Genomic DNA, 11,718 nt, shown 5'->3' with positions numbered 1-11,718 from the left:
AAAGTTGTTTCTTTTGCATCTTAAAAGACTTGGAGAGGTGCAGACGTGCAGTGCATGAAAACTCGGATCATGGCAAATGATGGAGATCTTTCTGTGTTTGTTGATTGGCATGCTGAAACCTAACACTGCGGTCTGGAGTGCAGTGTCTCGAAAGACACAGCTTATATATAGCTCAGGTGTCTCAAAAGTCAGAAACAGGGAAGCCAGAACAAATGGAGGAAAAACAGGTTCAGGGTCTCAAAAAACACAAACTGGGAAAGCCAAACACAAAGGGACAAAAATCGGTTTATATCTCAGGGGTCTAAAAAAAACAGAAACAAGGAAAGCCAGAAAAAAGGTGCAGAAACTGGGAAAGCCAAAAAAGGGGACAAAAAAAAAGGTTCAAGGTCTCAAAAAACACAAACTGGGAAAGCCAAACACAAAGGGAGAAAAATCGGTTTATATCTCAGGGGTCTCAAAAAACATAAACAAGGAAATCCAGAAAAAAATGGAAGAAAAATTGCAGAAACTGGGAAAGCCAAAAAAAAAGACAAAAATAATAAAAATATAAGAAATGGAGATGCGGGGTATCGATCCCCGTACCTCTCGCATGCTAAGCGAGCGCTCTACCATCTGAGCTACATCCCCATGGGTGACAGGGAATTTAAACAGTTACAAGTCATAGGTTTGTCAGGTGCTCTACACTCAGGATCGTTTCCACTCATCGCCAAGGTATCACGTAGAGGTGGGCAAAAAAACTGCTATCCAATCCCCGGACCCCGAAGCATTGATGCTAGCATTGCATCACCATAATATCCAATGTAAATGTGAGTACACAGAGATATTTTTATTTGAATGAAATACAAGAAGCTTGATCGACATATTTATACATGGTTCAACAAAAAGATACATTGAGCGATTCAAAAAAAAAAAAGATACATTGAGCCCCGCTCCAGCGCATCAGGTGCCGTTTAGAATGCTACGGACGCGTGGACGGCATCATCCTGTAGTTGCTCTCCAGTCTCCACGTCTCGGCCGGCGGCACAGGTTACGTGTCGCCGCGCGGAGCTTGCTCTATCCACGCAGCACAGCAGGCGATCGATCCTGCTCGCGCTCCTCACTGGTGATGATAACAGGGAGTCAGAGAGACGTCCACTGCACATCCATTAAAAGTTAAGAAGGCAAGGAGCGACTGCGAGGCTCGTCTTCGTATATAGTTGCGCAACTGAGCAAGAGCAGGCGAAGCAAGCGAAGAGGCCGCGTCGTCGTCATGGATCTGGTGAACGGCGTGCTCCACTGGGTGGGGACGCCGGCGATGGTGGCCAGCCTGCTGCTCTTCTACCCGCCCTACTACCTCTTCAAGACGTGCTACTCCTTCCTCTCCTGGCTCTTCCCCGAGGACCTCACCGGCAAGGTCGTGCTCATCACCGGTGCTTCCTCCGGCATCGGCGAGGTGACACCCACACACCCAATGTCTGTCTTCTACTGATTGTTACTACAGTACTACTGATATTATGCAAGGCCACAAAACGTGGACTACTTTTCTTTACCTGCTCATCGATCAGTTTTGCATGTTTAGATTGCCTTGCGACTGTTCATGTTCCTCGCATCTTATTTACTGTTTAATTGTCCATTGCTCTTTGAATCACCAAGGGATTAGGATCTAAGATTATGGCCCCGTTCGGATGGTATGGTTCTGGAGTAATTCGGATGATTTGGAGGAATTTTGGAAAAATTTGTGAGAGGAAAATACTGTTTCAAATAAAAAAAAGAAACGGATCAAGCCGGATTTAAGTTATTGACCATAAGTCCATCCTTAATATAACGACTAGTAGGTGTCACATCATGAGGATGTTCAGGTGCTCTCTGTGTCGAGTTTTGACCAATACTAGTTAGATTCAGCTCATTTGATCTCTGCAGCAACTGACCTACCAATACGCGTTGAAGCGGGCCTCTCTAGCCCTCGTCGCTAGAAGGGAGTCGAGCACTAGAGCTCGGCGCGCGTGACGTCATCGTCCTCCCGGGCGACGTCTCTGCCCCCGATGACTGCAACAGATTTGTTCAGACCGCGATCAGTCACTACGACCGATGTGAGTGCATGAGACTACCGAACAGTTACAGCTTGGCTTGTGAAAGCTAGGTCTGTCGTTGCAAGCTTTTCCTTTGTCTGTTTCAGTGGACCATCTAGCGTGCAATGCCGGCATCGCGAGCGTAGGCGCGTTTCAGGAGATTCCAGACGTCACAAAATACAGCTCTCAGCTTGTAATGTTTCCTAAATCCCTGGAGCTGGCCTTGTTTGTTTGCTTTTCATTTCCTAGATAGATAAATATATATGCGCAGGTGCTGAACTGATCTACTTGGTTCTTCAGGACGTCAACTTCTGGGGTTCTGTTCAAACGACGTTCGCTGCCCTGCCTCATCTGAAGAGGAGCCGAGGGAGAATCGTGGTGACTGCATCTGCAACCCGATGGAATCCAGTTCCTAGAATGAGCTTCTATAATGTAGGGAATTTCTTTCATCCGCTCAACTGATTTCATTTCAGCATGTTGGAATGACTTGGAAATTCTATCAGTTTCATGTGTATTTGTTTGTCTACTACATGTTCAGGCTGCCAATGCTGCCCTCATAAACTTCTTTGAGACGCTGCGGACCGAGCTGGGAAACCAAGTCGGGATCACGGTGGTGACGCCCGGGTGGATCGAGTCCGAGATGTCGAAAGGGAAATACCTCAAGGAGCATGGCGAAGTGGAGGTTGATCAAGAAATGCGCGACGTGAGTGACAACACTGATATATACTCAGCTGATGAAGTGATGATGAGCTCTGCGATCGTGTTGGAACTAATTACACATTGATATGCTGATGACGAGCATGGCTATGCGTATTTCAGGCTCAGATTGGTCTGTTCCCGGTGGAGTACGCCAAGAACTGCGCCAAGGCCATGGTGCAAGCGGCGCAGCAAGGCGAGCCATACCTCACCGTGCCGGCGTGGTTCGGGGCGATGTACCTGTGGCGGGTGTTCGCGCCAGAGGTCGTCGAGGCCTGTTACCGCCTCCTGTACATGCACGGCCATGGCGCCAGGCAGGCCGACACGGCGAGCAGGACGATGGCCGAGTCTGGCGGCAAGCAGCTGCTGTACCCGACCCCGCTGCGCTCTGTGGAGATCAAGAGTGACTAAGGTCAGGTCCTGTGAGTGCATGAAATGCAACAAACTCTGTTGAACCTTTGGACATCAGATGTGTGTATGTGTGCAGTTGAATGGTCCCATGGATTGAGTGAAGTATAGAGCTCTAGACGAAAGCAGTTGTGGTCATGTTAATATATGCTGTGTACCTTGATAATGAAATAAGCTATGCTTCTGGAGGTGCTCTGGTTTTGCTTCTCCTGCTGAACGAAGTTGCCACAGGTTTGGTGTGCTCTGCGCCTCCTTTTTCAAGGTGTTCATGACTTTTTCAAGGTACAAGAGCTTTTTTGAGGTGCTTAAGATAATGGCGATTGATGAAAACTGTGACTTCTAAGTTTTTAATTTAGGAGGCTTGAAGAGTTGAGGTAAAATTTGTAGCTGTTTAGAGTAAAATAATTGTATAGGCCCCGTTTGGATCCTTGAATTGAATTCATTTTAAGAATCATAATTTAGACACATATTAACTCAGCTAATATGGTTGTATATGGATATATTTGTATATTATTGTTGGCTAAACGAGAGTGATACTTATGTGTTGTATTTCTACCATAGAGGAGCAAGTTAAAGAGCGTGTTATAAGTTACAAATTAAAAACATAGTACGATGATTTATAGAATCAATTTTCATCTCTTATCTATGAATTTGAGATAGGCTTATATATATGAACTTTGGACAGTGGTGGAATATTAAAGTCCAAGCCAAATAACTTAATTTATTAAGTAGATTTTAATTCCTCCAAACAAAATGATCCCCCTTAGAATTATTAGATCTTATAATTTTGAATTTATAATTTTCAAACGATTTCAGATGTTAACATGGTCTATAGCAAAGTTGCAGATCTCAATGCGATCTGGAGCTTTGTAGTGGATATAATTATTTTTTGTTTAACGTTGTTTAGAATATCAAATGTATGTTCTAAATTTTAGATTTTAAAATTTAAATTGAAAATTTTCCAAAAAAAAAATTAGATGGTAACATAGTCTACATCAATGTTGCAGATCTCAATGCGATCTCAAATTGTAGTTGATAATTATTTCTAAAGTTATTTAGAATATCAAATATATGTTTTAAATTTTTAGGCTTCAATTTAAATTGAAAATTTACCGAATAACATCACATGTTGATATGGTCAATATTAAATTATAGTGGTAGCTGCTATCTGCAACTTGTAGTGGACTACTTTTTTTTTTGGCCTTGATAGCTGCTATCTACAACTTGTAGTGGACTACTTTCTTTGGCCTTGACTCTGTTTGCGACCACTTATTTGACTCAATTATAATCATCGTACCGTGAGAATTTTTTGATTCTTAATTATGCTAGTTTAAAGTTCAGAAGCGGCGGTTAAAAGAATCAAACATAATCGAAAGCGGCGATCTAAAGAATCAAACACACTCGAAGTGTTTGGTGAGATTCTTCTTTCTCACACCAACAATCGGATTATAAGCTAGAACTGGTCCCTTATCATGTTAGCCGTGGAAGGCTAGTTTCTCTAGCTAGTGTTTTTTTTCATGTGAGGGGTTCTTCTCCTTATTCCTTTTTATTGTTCATCTTTTTTCTCTTAGGTGTAACATCCCGTGTTTCTGTGTAATAAAAAACCCGATTTTCAAAAAAAATTCTGATGAATGTGTGTTGCATATAACGTGTAGTCAACTTAAGTCAACCTTTTTCCTACTAACCCTAATTTTCCTCAATCTTATTCAACTGAATTTACAATAATCTTGTGCACCATTTAGAGTAAGATGCACGTGTGATTTGATTCTTGTCTTGTTGTGCTTGGAGGGAGCCCTTCTCCTAAAATCCTTGTATAGGAAATAGAAAACATCTCCTTAATTCCTTGGGCCAAAGCTCCCTCCTATACCTGCCTCCAGCCTATCCCGTGGCCTCCCTCTTGGCCGCACGGCCAGCAAGCAGGCTGCATAAGCGTGCATGCTCCTCTGCCCCTTCCTTAGTTACGTGAAGCATCCAGCAGCGCAGCACGTATCACGTTCATGCATGCTCCTGTGCCGACTTCGTTAATTAATTACGTGAGTCCCTGCATCCCTGGGGTAATAGTGTACTCTCCGTAGAGGTTAATAATCTATACGTATAGCCATGATCTCGGTTATGATCACTTACCTGTGTGCAGAGTTTAGCTCACTAGCTTCTCTTGTGCTTTGCTTCTCTCCCCCGAAACTAGGGTCTGGCTTGAGGCCGTTGAGACGATGGATGTGTGGAGGCCACCTCATCGACTAGACTGAGAGACTGAGGGTGTTGTGAGTGATGATGAGTGGTGACTTGTGATGACGATGAGTGGATGGTGAGAATGAGAGTGTGGTTTGGTGTAACACCCTCGATGTTATGCCCTAAACAAATTACCAAATCATGTCATGAGCATCATGTTTATGTAATAATGCATGTGATGGAATGTGTAGATAATATTTTTGTAACTTAAGATGATTAATAAAAATGTTAAATGAGAAGCTATTCCATAACTCATATGTATCAAGTAGGATTTAAAACTACTTTTTATTGAAAAAACAATATAGAACATATATGTAGCACTTAAATAAAGTTTGAAATATGAACTTTGTAGATGACAATAAAATACTTGCCGTGGAAAAATAACATTGCTAGCCAATATTTCTAATAGCCTAGAAATGCAACTTGGAATCAAGTTCAACTCAGGCTTAGAATATTTTCAAGTTTATAAACAGCAAGACAATACAATGTTTGGCGATTTATTTTGTGAAATCGAGTTAGGAGGTGGTGTCGTGTTTTAGCTCGGGTTGGTAGCCTCACATGCCATCTTGAGCATGGTGAAGATGGTTTGGTTCCTAAAGCAAACGTTTAGGTGTTATGGGTGCTTTAAAATGCGTGTACAACTCATTCTCAGGCTGGCTCGCCGGGTGAACGCGGTCACCAAGTTTGAGCGCTCAATGTAACCACGCTGGTCACCCATGCGCGCACTGCCACGCGTGGCCGACCGTGGCTACCTCTATCTTGGTTGTGGCCCGGCCGCCGCTGGCCCCGCCGCGCAGAGCTGCTGCTGCCGCCTGCCCCGCCTCGCGCCGTGATGAAGCCATTGCCGGTGCCATCACCTCATCGTCGCGTCCACACACTATTGCCTTGCATTGCATTGCTGCTATCGACGCCACCGTGATGCTGTGCTGCGCTGCTGCCGCTCGCTCTGCCACCTCGGGCATGTGGGCTGTCCTAGCTGCGCTCGCACCATCACCTCGCCTTAATGGCGCTGCGACCGCGCAGGCCACACCTCCACTTGCCTCCCTGCATGTGCATGTGGTCTGGTCGTGTGTCACGTAGCGAGTGCGCAGGCACGGTCGCGAGTTCGACCGACCGCTAGCTGCCTATGTGAGGACGACCAAAGCTTGGACCCATCCCTCTTTCCCTCTGTTGTCGCCGTCGGAGCCGCGCCAGCACGTTAGATAGTGAAAGGTCATCTCCAATCAATTCTGCCCGTCTACGGCCCTGCCAGTGAGTTCTACAGCTGCCCAACCCCACCTAGCCATGAAGCACACACTGCCAAGTTCCAATTTTGAGCTTTCCCCGCCGCCGGGCTGATAAGGCCGTGATCGGTAGGTGCCGATGGTAGCCCTCCTACCGCCACCCTGAACCAATTCACCTACACTACTAGCTTTGTCTTGCCCTCCTCTCCACTTTGCGCACGCCAGAGGAATCGCTACCACCTCCCCGTCGCCGCTGACGCGACCGTGCCACCACGGTGCGCTGCCGCACAGCTCAGCCACAAGTGGCCACCCCTCCTCCGCCATCGTCCACCCCAACCGTCACCTTGTCCTGGTCCACGGTAGTCTCCTGATACTCATTCGCTAGCCAATTAGGTCCGTAGCAGCCCCAGCTCACAAGAGCAGGTGCGCCGCCACCACAGACGGCAACACGTCGCTACAGCTCGCTCTAGTGCATCCTGCTGCCCTACGTTGCTGCTTGGTGTAGGCGGTTGGGCCGTAGTTGAAGGTCGGCCCGATCGACGGGCCAGCACGAGCCTCTGATGGCCGGCACGGTCGCGTCGTGTCACCGCCCACCGAGGCGCCGTGCGCTGAGTCGCTGGGGGTGCTTGTGGATGAATTAGGTAAAGGTCAGGGGGGTTAAGTGAGAAGGCATGTGAAAGGGGGAAATATTGTTAGTACTTAGTTGTGATTTGGAAGAAGTTCGAGGCCTCTTTTGCATAAAGCGCCAGCGCGCGGGCACCTCGCGCATGGGCCGGCCTCGCGTGGGCCACGGAAGCGAGCCATTGCGCATGCATTGGGCCACATGGGCCACGTGGGAGATTCACTTTTCATTTTCCTAAGGAATTAGAAATAGTTTTCTAATTTAATTTTTGAGTTAATCTTTGATAATTAATATAAAATCATGTAGGTGTCCAAAAATTATGAAACAAATTTTGTTAGGTTGCTAAAATTGTGATCTATCTATTGGTATATTTAGTTCATGTTTATATGTGTTGACACTAAGACCTATTAAATAGTATAAGAATGCTTAATATTATTAAGTTGATTATTGTAGGAATTTTTATGGTGAATTGGTGATAGTTTTGATCCTAATTTTTTACAGCAGTTTTATTGTATTATTATGTGTTCACTGTAATTTTTGTAGCCCTAGAATAGACTAAGCATACATTAAATCATTAGTAGAAATAAAGATATATCCTTGGTTTGCTAAGCTAAATGTTTGTTAGTTGAACCCAACACCTTACTTGATGAAAATAAAAGTTAGCTTAGTATCTTAGTCATTAGAGCTAGCTTAGTAACTTAGTATGCGCATTCTTATTTTAAGAATTGTTGTTGTCTAAATGCTAAATGGTTGCATCATCATCGCATGCATGTAAAGAACGAGTTGGTGGAGATAGTGACCACCGATGATCGCGAGTTCGAGGAGATCGTCGAGGAGTACGAGGAGGAGATTCTCGTGTAGGAGGAGATCCCAGAGTCACCACTGACTGACGCAGTTGACACCACGCCTGCCCAAGGCAAGCCCTGGTGCATAACCCATTATTTTTTATAATCACTGTATATATATGTTATGTGCATTTACGTTATAGGATTTTTATGAAAACCACATGCATAGATATATCTGTCATATAAGTCTTACTAGTGCAGGTTCGAGTAGCTGCTATGCTTAGGTTTTCGGTAGCGTGAGTAACCTGCCGTTACTCATAATAGATGATTATTATAATTACTCTCATGATAAGAATAATGAAAGAAAAATGAAGACCGAGTAGAGATATGGTATGGGTATTAGTGGGTGTAATGAGTTGTGGCCCACAGCCATAGGGCTTAGCTTGGTTACACTATTTTCTCTGTCCGTATCGATTAAGGACTGTCCGTTGCTGTGGATGGTAGTCAAGTCACAGACTTATTATCCTGAGCACATACTTGCTTATGGGAGCGAGAAGGCTCGTTATGCTCTTATCATAGGTTCTGACTCTTTTTGGACCGACTTATTGGAGGCGGGAAAAAGTGGAGGTCTAAGCACCATATTGAGATCGGGTCTCAAGTGTGGGGGCTTGGAGTCCAAGTTTGGATGAGGACCTAGACCCCGTGACAGGAGTGAAATGGGTTGGTCTTGTTTGTACCTACGGTACAAATAGGGCGTGTGTTTCGGGGTACCCAGCTGGGATACATTGGTTCGTGAATCGCTGTTTTTGTGAGACGGTACGACTTGGTTATGGTCTAGCACCGTAGTAAGAACTGAAAGATGAAAGATGGTGAAATTGTTCTGATTGCTCAATCCTTGCTTGAAAGTAGAACATGTGCTTACTTAGAATGGTTAGCAAATGAAGTAATCATAACTGCTAATAAAACATGATCTTAAGGACATACTATTAGTAATGCTTTTCACAAACAAAAAGAAAACAACAAACCCATATTGCCTATCATACCCCTTGGAGACGGGAAACTATTCCCACTAGTCGGGTAAGTCTTGCGATTACATTGTGTACTCAGGGTTAATTTTACCCTGTTGCAGGTGCAGCTTGAGGAGTAGCTCTTGTATGGAAGATTCTTCTGGTGGGCATAAATGGATCATTGTATTGTTTTCGCTAGATGTTTATTTTCATTCCGCTGTTTAATTATCGTACTCTGAACCCTAGTATTGTAATAAATAATTTTTAAGAACTCTTGTTATATGAAATGGACTAAGTATTGTAAGCTCGTACTCATTATTGGATTCTGGAGGTAAAACATAGATTGATTCGAGTTCTCCTGTGGGGTGTGCTCGACGGAACTGTCCGATGTAGCTAACTTTTGAGGTGCTTAGTGTCTAGTGGAAGACGAGCGTTTCTGAAAACGTGTTATTTTGGTCGGTTTTGCCACATTTGGGACTTGAGAAGATATTATTACTTTTGATGCAATTATGCATGTGTTAAGGATGCAACTACAGCCAAACTATTAGGATCAACAGATCCTTTTATTTTTTCTTTTCCACCAAAGCTCATTCGGTGCTGATCATGACCTGCACACATCTAGTGGTGTGTAGATTTCTTGTCTCGTAGTGGTGTGGTGAATGATAGCTGGTTTGCGGATCTATTCTCAAGGATGCATGTGGATTGAAGACTCGTCAAGCTTCGCTGATATGATTAGAGTTCCGGTGTTTTGTTTGATTTTAGTCCAGAGGGCTTGTAACTAGATTACTGTAATAAGCTAAATTTTTGTACTCTGATGTGTTGTATGACTTTGTATTCATCTAAAAAGTGGACGCCGGTGATACCTGGGGTATCCTGGAACTATCACAGAGAGGCAAGAGAGTCGAAATTTCATTTCTAAAATCCTAGTTCGTTTCATTAGGGGTTGTTTAAATCCCTTCATTTTAAAAGAATTGAAATCTACTTGATGAATTAGGCTATTTGACATAGAATTTGAGATTCCACAATTTTTCAAAGTTTACATATAATCCTATCTTAAATTCATAGGATGGAGAGATGCAAATTGATTCTATAGACCATCATGTTATATTTCTACTCTGCAACTTATAGCAATCTCTTCAACTTGCTTTCTTATAATAGAAATAAAACATATAAGCATATCTCTTTCATGGCTAATAATAATATATAAATATATTTCATATATATTTACTGAGCTTCTATGTAAATCTTTAGTGATCCCCTAAGCCCTCAAAGGCGTGTTGTATTGAATTTTTTCTCTACCTTAATACAAAGACGCGCAAACCTTTTACGTGATTAAGAAAAAAAATATATAAATATATTCCATATACAACCATGTTAGCTTAATTAATATGTGTCTAAATTATAATTTATTAGATTCCAAGGATCTAAACAGGCCTTAGTGAAATGATATGTAATTCTCTTGTATGTTTGAGAAAAATATGTAACATAATAAATAGTGTGATGGTAGAGAAAGGTCATGTGAGACTAGAGGCCACTGGTTTGAATCTTGATTTTTTCCAAACATATTTTAATTTATACAACTTTTTAGAAAAAAAAAAACTAGCCAACCGGTCTCATACCATGGTTTTGATTTATCTTCTGAATATGTTTCTTGAAAGATTCTAAACCTAAATTATATTTATAAGAATCTGAATTCCTACCCAATGCATGTTTAGTAATATTTGTGTTTTACTTTTTAATGTTTTCATAGTCCAAATAGGAGGTGGAGCATCTCCAAGAGCCTTTCTAAATCTCACTCTCTAAATTATCATTTGGAGAGCCATTTGCATAAAAATCGTTTGCTATATCTTTTCACTTTCCAACCGTTTTTCTATATCTCATGCGCACTCTAGAGAGTCATTCTCGTCTTCTATTTTTGGCTAGCGAAAAATCCGGAATAGAAGATGACTATATTTGCATAATTATTTAGAAAAGTTGTTGGGTGATAGTTTTTCACAAAAATCTCTATTTCTAGCATTTAGCAAGGATATGGAGAGTCTTCTTGGAGATGCTCTCAGCCATGGGAGGAGCATGTGGACTTGGAGGGGAACGGGGCATTATAGGAAATAAAAAAAGGGTCGACGAACCTCTTGAATTTACATCTTTCGTTAGGTGTTCTAATAAGTTTAGATGTTTTTTAGAATTATATAGTAGCGTCGTTAAATCCTGGAAAATACGAGTACCTGTGCTAAGTCGAAGACTTAAATCCGGATGGACAGGTTCCACCATAAGAAACCTAACTAACTGATATATGATCACAATAAGTTTTGAAATTTAACTTATATATATATATATATATATATATATATAAATAAATAAATAGAACTCTAACTCATAAGATATCTATCTATAGAGTCATAAATAAATATTAATAATGATATCCTACTATAAACTTATTACTAGTCGATCAAAACTCAGAATTTTACTGTCTTTTTCGGACGGACGTCGAGGGCTGGGACGGAGGAAGCAGAGCGCGAGACCATCGAGGGTTCCAAGGTAACGAACAAGCGCTATCCGTTCAGCAATAGGGAGGTTTGGAGTATTGCAGAGCAGCTGGATGTTGATACGGAGGCGGCGGCGTGGCGCTACGCCCGCATGGGTCAGAGGGAACGGGAGCTGATCCAGGAGCTCCGGTCCTTCTGGGTGGCCATGGATCGGGCC

General features: G+C 42.8%; 1 non-coding gene and 1 pseudogene across 1 annotated transcript; one reads left to right on the top strand and one right to left on the bottom strand.

Moving 5' to 3' along the window:
* Positions 1–554: 554 nt before the first annotated feature.
* TRNAA-AGC (transfer RNA alanine (anticodon AGC)) lies at positions 555–627 on the bottom strand. Its single transcript has one exon. It is a non-coding gene; the product is annotated as a tRNA-Ala (tRNA).
* A 622-nt stretch (positions 628–1,249) lies between these two features.
* Positions 1,250–3,155, top strand: LOC136547336 (11-beta-hydroxysteroid dehydrogenase 1A-like; annotated as a pseudogene).
* Positions 3,156–11,718: the final 8,563 nt, after the last annotated feature.

Source organism: Miscanthus floridulus, chromosome 3 (assembly GCF_019320115.1).
Source record: "Miscanthus floridulus cultivar M001 chromosome 3, ASM1932011v1, whole genome shotgun sequence".
NCBI lineage: Eukaryota > Viridiplantae > Streptophyta > Magnoliopsida > Poales > Poaceae > Miscanthus > Miscanthus floridulus.
The sequence above is the reverse complement of the archived record's forward strand: the minus strand, read 5'-3'. Positions and strand labels throughout refer to the sequence as shown.